General features: G+C 42.3%; 1 protein-coding gene and 1 pseudogene across 2 annotated transcripts in view; one reads left to right on the top strand and one right to left on the bottom strand.

Annotated features, from left to right (window-relative positions):
• ADIPOR2 (adiponectin receptor 2) overlaps window positions 1–7,305 on the bottom strand; it is a 102,874-nt gene extending 95,569 nt beyond the window's left edge. Inside the window, exon 1 of one of the 2 annotated variants that reach the window (XM_011931021.1) lies at window positions 7,137–7,305. The gene's annotated coding sequence lies outside the window, so the exon portion shown is untranslated. Of the gene's footprint in view, window positions 1–7,114 lie in introns of both variants that reach the window. The other variant, XM_011931022.1, reaches the window with a different exon arrangement.
• Window positions 359–1,175, top strand: LOC105503950 (annotated as a pseudogene).
• Window positions 7,306–8,955: the final 1,650 nt, after the last annotated feature.

Raw genomic sequence — 8,955 nt, 5'->3', positions numbered from 1 at the left:
TCAAAAAAAAAAAAAAAAAATGCAAACATTAGCCTGGCGTGCATCTATAGTCCCAGCTACGTGGGAGTCTGAGGCGGGAGGACTGCTTGAGTTCAAGAGTGCAGTGAGCCATGATTGTGCCATGGCACTGCAGCCTGGGTGACAGAGCAACACCCTGTCTCAGAAATGAAATAAAATACACACACACACACACACAATCAGTCAAGACAGCATCACCTGCTGAGCTCCCAAATGCTGTTTCTCGTCACATCCAGAAGTACAACTCCACAACTCCACACCTCAGCTGAGATGGGTTTGCAAGTGTCAGCAGTACGGGTTCTCTGAGAACTACTCACTGTGGATGCAGTCTACAGCCAACATGTCCTGCAGAAACTAGCTGCCCAGTAACAAGCAGCAGTTACAGAATCTAATAAAGTGGAGCCACTGGTTGGCATTAAAGGGTTTCTACAGCAATACTATATGCACTACAAATCCAATATGGAGATTATCAAATTAAAACTAATAAACCTGGTAAAGAATTGACAGAGCTGGTGATATTTATGGCACAGATTGGTCACTGTTACCCAGAACATCTAAGTAACTTTCCTCAAGAGCTAAAAGTTCTACTTTCCTACAATTATACTGTCTTGAATCAAGATCATCTAATAACATTTGGCAAAGCTTTGATCTTGCTGAGAAGTATATCACATCTATCCACCAAGTTCGCTAAAGCTCCTCTTTGAACTTCCAAGTTGCCATAATAAGCTTTCGAGACTTTACATACTCATGTTGTGACTGATAGCAAGAATATAACAGTAAAACACAAGAATAAAGTGAATACAGTACTGCAGAATTTCATATACACCTTGTTAAAAGACAGCAATGTAACTGCAGCCAAGTTATCTTTGGATGTGATGAGTGAACTCTACAAGAAACATCTGGACTGATGCCAAAACTGTCAATGTCATCATAACTGCATGTTTCCAGATATTGGTTGCCACTGTGACATTCTTCCTAGGATAAGATGAAGAAGAGAAACAAATAGGACAGACTCAGAATCTGAGAATAAAATGACAAGAGACCTACTAGTGCAGTATGTCACTGGAAAGAGTGGCTCCAAACACAAAACACTGAAAAGGTTATGAAAAGTGCCCGAGAAACAAAAGAACAAAAAACTCAAGGTGTTTAACTTTTAAGCTATTAGTTTTATTCATGATCCTCAAAGTTTTACCAAAACACTCCTGAAGCACACAGCTAGAAATCTCTAAGCAGAGGTTTGAAGTAACATGATGCTCATAAATCTTATCTCCAGATTGGTAGGAATTCATAAGCCTTCTAACCTCTATGCCTTAGGCCAAAAGTTTCTGCTGCTGCACCACAGAGAAGTAACAGAAGTCACTGTTTGCTAAACATGCACTCATCATCTGTTAGTCCCAGAGATCACTTAGTTATTGCTCATGACTGTGACCAACCATTATGTTATGGTCAAGAACTTTGGGGAAGACATGACAGTCCGAATCAGCGCTATAAGAGGTAATATAGCTCAATGTCCCCTAGCCATGACAGAAAAACTTCCTCAAGACTCAAGACCTGTCCCAGTATAAAATACACAAGGATAAGAAGACGATGCTGTCTACTACAACTATGATTCAGCTCTTCCAAATCCTCAGATGATGCAGAATAAATTCCAGGGTAAGCTGACAGAGGCCCCAATAAAATCAAGAGTGCACGAACATGGCCAGGCACAATGGCTCCTGCCTGTTAAATCCAGCTATTCAAGAAGCTGAGGGACGAGGATCGCTTGAGGCCAGGAGTTTAAGACCAGCCCGGACAACATGGCAAAACCCTGTTTCTACAAAAAATAAAAACATTAGCCAGGCATGATGGTGCATGCCTGTAATCCCAGCTACTTGGGAAGCTGAAGTGGGAGGATCACTTGAGCCCATGAAGCAGAGGTTGCAGTGAGCTATGATTGCACCACTGCATTCCAGCCTGGGCAACAGAGTAAGATCCTGTCTCAAAAAAAAAAAAAAAGAAAGAAAAAAGAAAAGAGAAAGAAAAAGAGAAGGCTGAAAATGATAAAGATAGGTGGGGAAGCACCAGTATCAGTGACGAGGAGGGTGCTGCTGGTGAATCTGTTGACAAATAGAAACTGCAAGAAATCTCCTAGAAGCTGAACAGCACCTATGGAGGAGTGAAAAGCCAAACTAAACGATGACTTTTAGAAAATCTGCATGGCTCAACTAAGGAAAAAATTCAGTGCTGCCCCCAGGGAAAGCCCAAAAGGAAACGTATTGAAATAGATAGTGATAAAGAGCAAGTAATTTTTTCTAACATCGATGACTGTCATGAAAAGCCAAAGTCTGACAAGGAGACATGACTAGCAATTGCAATGGCTGGACAGACCAAAAAGAATTTATGAGGAAGAAAACCAAAATGAATCCATTTTCCAAATCCAGAGATAAAGAGAAAAAAGAAAATCTTTGATGATTAGGTATAGCCAAAATGTCCAGTCAAAAAAATAAGCATTCCTTTGGGAAAAAGCTGCTGCCACTATGAGATACACTTTAAAAAAAAAATAAAACAAAAAAATAAAAAAAGAGAAAGTAACATCCCAGCCAGCCTTCCATTCCCAAAAATAAATTGTCATTAATCTTAAAATTAGTAAATCAAGAATGTTTACATTAAAAAGTCCAAAAGCAGTGTATCCTGAAAACCACCAAAAAAGGTGAATGACTGCTGAATGACTGGTTTCGCCCTTTTTTTTTTTTTTGAGATGCAGTTTTGCTCTCGTCGCCCAGGCTGAAGTGGCGCAATCTCGGCTCACTGCAACCTCTGCCTCCCAGGTTCAAGTGATTCTCCTGCCTCAACCTCCTGAGTAGCTGGGATTAAAGGCGCGTACCACCATACCCAGATTTTTTTTTTTTTTTTTTTTTTTTGGATTTTTAGTAGAGATGGGGTTTCATCATGTTGGCCAGCCTGGTCTCCAACTCCTGACCTCAGGCGATCACCTACCTTGGCCTCCTAAAGTGCAAGGATTACAGGCGTGTTTTTTTTGAAGAAACAGAGACATGCTGTGTTGCCCAGACTGGTCTGAAACTCCTAGCCTCAAGCAATCCTCCCACCTCAACCTCCCAAGTAGCCGGGACTACAGGCACAAGCCACCACTGGGCTTGATCCTATTTTTTTAAAAAACAATTCTCGGCCAAGCGTGGTGGCTCACGCCTGTAACCCCAGCACCTTGGGAGGCTAAGGTGGGAGGATCACTTGAGCCCAGGAGGTCGAGGCTGCAGAGCCATGATGGCACCAGTACACTCTAACCTGAGCTACAGAGTGAGATCTTAAAAAAAAAAAAAAAAAAAAAACTGCAACACAAAGAACAAGCCCTATGTAAACTATGGACTAACAAACAATAACACTGATATTGGCTCATCAAATGGCAATAAATGTGCCAAATTAATGCAAGATGTACACAACAGGAGAAATGAGGGGAGGGAAGGCAATATGGGCACTTTCTGAACTATCGGCTCAAACTTCTGTACATCTAAAGCTGTTAAAAAAAAGGTTAATTTTTAAATTCTGCATATGCAAACAAATTTGCAAATAATTACTTGTATATGCATACAAAGAGAGGTTTAAAGACCTGTATCAAACTGTTGCCCATGCTTACCCACAAAGCATGAAACTGGAAACAAGTGCATGAGGAGGAATTTTTTTTACATTATACAACTGGCCCTCCATATCCATGGGCTCTATGTCTGTGGATTCAACCAAGCTTGGATCCAAAAAGTTTAATATAGCATCTGTATTTGAATCGTGCAGACTTTTTTTTTGTCTTTATTCCCTAAACAATACAGTGTAACAACTATTTACATAGCATTTATGTTGTATTAGGTATTAAAAGTAATCTAGAAATGATATAAAGTATTTGGGAGGATATGCACAGGTTATATGCAAATACTATGCCATTTACATCAGAGATCTGAGCATCTGTGGATCTTGGTATCCACCAAAGGTCCTAGAAGCAATTCCTACAGACACCAAGGGATAACCGTTTATCTCTGGACTGTGCAAACTTTCTATACTGAGCAATAATATAAGGAGAGGCTCTGTAGCATATTAAGAATTTGGGTTTCTCAAATCAGACTGCATGAAATCAAATCATAACTCCACCATCTGCTAGCTGATAAACTTCAACAGTTACTTAATTTTTCTCCTTGACTTAGTTTCCTCACCTGTAAAACAGAAATCACAGTAAACACTCACAGAGCTGCCACAGCAATTAAATAATTTAATACACGTAAAGTAGTGGAAATTGTCTAGTACACAGTAAGTGCTCCATAAATGTTAACCAGCATCTTCATTACCAAGCATTTATTATTCCTGGATTTTCTTTTTAAATCTTGACTGGTAAGACTAATCAGGAAAAGCCGGTTCATAAGCCTCTTTCTAGAAAGACCTCCAATGTAGAAAATACAAAAGCAATTAAAACCCAACTACGAATAATGAAATACTTTTGAAAAAAGCAGATTACAGGGCTGGGCACAGTTGCTCACACCTGTAATCCCAGCACTTTGAGGGGTGAGGCAGGTGGATTACCTGTGGTTAGGAGTTCAAGACCAGCCTGGCCGACATGATGAAACCCTGCCTTTACTAAAAATACACACACAAAAAAAAATTAGCCAGGTGTGGTGGTGCACGTCTGTAGTCCCAGCTACTCGGGAGGCTGAGGCAGGAGAATCGCTTGAACCCGGGAGGTGGAGGTTGCAGTGAGCCAAGATCATGCCATTGCACTCCAGCCTGGGCAACAAGAGAAAACTCCATCTCAAAAAACAAAACAAACCAAAAAAGCAGATTATAAACCAACATTTAACAATTTTAGTTCATTTATATAAAAAATAACCACCAACACATTCTATAAACATAATCACACAAAAAAATCCCCAAGCAGTGTACTTGTAAATAACTTTTACTTTCTCCTTTACAATTTTCTGACTCATTATAATTTTCAACATTGACTAAGTTATCATTTTTAATGGAGCTCAGCAAACTTTTTACATTAAGGTCCACATAGTAAATAAATATTTAGGTGTTACAGGCCATACGGCTCTCTGGCACAACCACTCAACTCTGCTGCTGTACCCCAAAAGAAACCACAGACAATACCTAAACGACTGCATATGGCTATGTTCTAACAAAAACTTTTTTTTCTTTTTTTAAGACGGAGTTTCACTCTTGTTGCCCAGGCAGGAGTGCAATGGCGCAATCTTGGCTCACTGCAACTTCCACCTCCTGGGTTTAAACGATACTCCTACTTCAGCCTCCTGAGAAGCTGGGATTACAAGCGTGCATCACCATACCCAGCTAATTTTTGTAGTTTTAATAGGGACGGGATTTCACCATGTTGGCCAAGCTGGTCTCGAACTCCTGACCTCAGGTTATCTGACCGCTTTGGCCTCCCAAAGTGCTGGGATTACCAGCGTGAGTTACCACACCAGGGCTAATAAAATGTTTATTTACAAAAGGAGGTAACTGGCAGGACTTGGCCTGCAGGCTTTAAAATCTGTCAATCCCTGAAATAAATAAAATTATTTTCATTTTCGGAAACAAAATGTGATTTATACTAAAAAAAAGTGCACCAGCTAAATTGATACTACTGATAGAAAAAAACATTTATTTATAAATTCATACAAGGAGCCTAGGGATAGAAAAAAAAAAAAAACTCTCTTTTAGGCTCTGGAAATCCTACTCTCATTCCTAGTGCCAAGTGAAAAGAGGAAATCTGCTAAGCAGACCAAAGTCCAGACAGGAACGTATACTGGTGGGCAGAGAGTTACAATGAGAAGTTAAAAGAAATACGCCTCTCACATTTAATTTGCAATGTTTTCAAATTTCATAATTCACCAACAAGCTAGCTGCCACATGTGTGTAAATTTTTACTTACGAAATAATTTTAGTTACAGATCATCACAATCAGCACTGACAACAAATTTATTAGAACGGATGAAAACATCTAGGAATTACCTAAGAGTCGTTTAAGGAGACATAAGGATAGCCTTTGATAAGAGGACACTTCAAACTTCGGAACTGACAAGACGTATAATCTCCCCACAAAAAAGAATGCTATGGGTAGATGGATGTTTTTTTCTGAAGGAATTTTTAGCATTTCATTTGGAAAAGTTTTGTAATCAAATAAATTTAAATGTCGTGACAGATTTCTCGGCGTTTACAGGGATTCTCTTGCTGAGGGGAAGGGGTAATAAAAAGTCTGCTTCTGGAACAGAAATGGGAACAACCACCAAGTCTCAGAAACTCAGGGTCAAAAAATCAAAAGAACATCCCATTTAAAAAAAAAAAAGTGAACCTGCAATGAAGTCACCGTACCCCATAAAATCCCAATTGTGCATTTAAATCTTTCTACCAAAATTCACTTTTGGACCATAATTATGAAGTTGTTAAAATTTCAGAGGCAAACGTTTAAATCAAGGTCAAAAGCCAGGAGGAAAAAAAAGATTATCAGTTTCCAACCCAAACTCTCTCCGAGCCCCCTAAAAACTGACTTGTAACCCTGTTACCGGTAATTTTAAAAGAAGCGAACACGGACGGACGGGGGCCTGGGAAGACAGGACCCACGGTCCCCAGCAGGCTGCCCGACGCGCCACCTGAGAAAGGTGAGGGAACTCGCCCCACCCCAGTCACTGTGAAAGTGGTGCTAAGAGAACCCATCCCAAGCCTCCACCAAAGAAATTCCTAGAAGTGACAAACACAGAGACCAAGAGGGGCGGGCAGATCCTCTCCGCGGGCAAGGAGCTGGAGCAACTGCACCCGAAGGTGAGCCGAGGGCAGCGGGCTCCGACCCTCCGCCGCGAGAAGCCAGGCGAGCGGGGCGGTGGGCGCCGGACTCCTCCGACAGCGGTCGCAAGGAGGGCGGCTCCAGGCCCCCACACGGCCGCCCCTCGGGCCACGGCGCTCCGGGCAGCAGGTCAGAGTTAGGGATCAAGTTGCGGGCCGGGCCGAGAGCGCGCTCTCCCGCCCGTGCCAGGGACATTCGCCCCCTCAGCTCTCACCAATCCCCCCGACCCCAGGCTCGCCCTCTACGCCGAGGAAACGGCGCCCACACTCCAGAGACCCTCACCAGGAGCCCGTCGCCGCCTCGCCGCGTGTCTCGGACTTCTTGGGAGCCACCGCTGAGGGGAGGGGGAAGGAGGGGGAAACGGAGGAGGGAGGGGGCCCAGCCCGGTGTAGCCGCCGCCGCTGCCGCCGCCGCGATACCGCTTCTGGAATCGCGCTCGCGCCGCCGCGACCGCGACCGCCGCGTCTCCCCGCCCCCACGACCGTACGTCGTCGTGACGCGCATCGCACGAGGCGGTTCGAGCCAATAAGACCACACGCCGTGCGCAGCCGCGCTGTCCTAAACCGGAAGCTGCCCCTCTGACCGCTCTAGAAGCTTGGTGCATCGTGGGATCTGTGGTTCGGCCAGGAACTTAGCGAAAACTGTACTGGGCGTTGAGGGACCGAAGAGCGTGTGCTCCTTAAGCTCCCACACAACTCCTCGGAGTTTTTCCTCCCACCGAAAAAGGAAGCAATTTGGGGCTGAGGAGGAGGGGGCCGCCCCGTCTCGCGGATGGTTTTCGCAGTCTCTATGGATACTGGCTACACACTTGGGGCGAGAGCCAGAATTTGAGGATTTAGGCTGGATCGTGTGTCTCTGCCAAGGGCTGATAGGATGCTGAGCGTCGTCTGTGAAGATTTCTGAATTAAATCCAAAAGCATTAGCCAAGTTTTGCCCAGAGCAATAGTGTTTGCTTTTTATTACCTTATTAAAGATTATGATTTATGCTCTACCACTTCTATTTTTTTTAGAAACCCAGTCACTCTTAAAATACATATAATTCAGAGCGATTTTTAAAATGATGTTAATGTAATGGTATATCAGAAACTACTTAAGCACTAAATACCTGTGTCCATTTACCCAGAATGAGTAAGTAATTTTCTACAAGTCAGCTTTACATTGAGTTCTAACTTCTTAGAAACCAAGAACAGATTTGGTTACATACTTATTCTATAAGAAAAGTGAATATGAGTTAGTCTGCATAGAAAAATACTTTACATTTAGTAGGAGGGGGATTTATCACATTCTTAAGGCGTAAATGCCTTAACTATCAAAATTCTTGTTATTGACTAAAGGAAATCCATACGATTTAGGAAAAGTCTGTGCCCACGGCTTACTGTCCTTGCCGTTGGACCACGGCAAGAGATAACAAAGGGTGCAGGGAACAGCTGGCAGGTCTTGAGGGAGCTGGGGTAGGATATATGAAGAAAAAAGCAAAAATACAGAAGTCTTTATTCTGGAAATGTAAGTTTTAAAAAGTAAAGCTACTAAACTCACAAAGAACATGATTAAGATGGCAATAATACAGAACTAAGGCCCACTCATTTAAGCTTGAAAGAAAAAACTAGTAGAAATTAAAATTAGGAAATAAATGTTAAAGGAACCAGTTTCCGCCAAGGAGTAGTTTACATCGAAAATATATATAATTTTTTTAAGTTGACATAATTTGTGAAAGACATAATAATAATGACTTCTATGTTCCCAGGTAAAGATATAAAGCTTTTGAGGTTGAAATCAAGGAAGACAATTGTACACCTCCTCAGCACATCAGAAACAGAATACAGGCATTTCTAGATTGCGAATTTGACCCATTATGCCAACTCACATAGAACAAAGATAAGAAGTATAAGATTCGCAGGCTTAATAAAGAGTCTATTAAAGGTGACAGAACTAGAGCGAAAGAGATGATTTTTTTAAAAAAGAGATTCTTCAAAGATTTCCAATCTTTCCTGCATCCCTTTCTCTTAAAGACTGGTATCCAGGCCAAGCATGGTGGCTCACACCTGTAATCCCAGCACTTTGGGAGGCCGAGACGGGCAGATCACTTGAGGTCAGGAGTTCAAAACCAGCCTGGCCAACATGGC

The sequence above is a fragment of the Colobus angolensis genome, unplaced genomic scaffold (assembly GCF_000951035.1).
Source record: "Colobus angolensis palliatus isolate OR3802 unplaced genomic scaffold, Cang.pa_1.0 Scaffold89, whole genome shotgun sequence".
Taxonomy (NCBI): domain Eukaryota; kingdom Metazoa; phylum Chordata; class Mammalia; order Primates; family Cercopithecidae; genus Colobus; species Colobus angolensis.
This window is presented reverse-complemented; position numbering and strand designations above follow the sequence as displayed.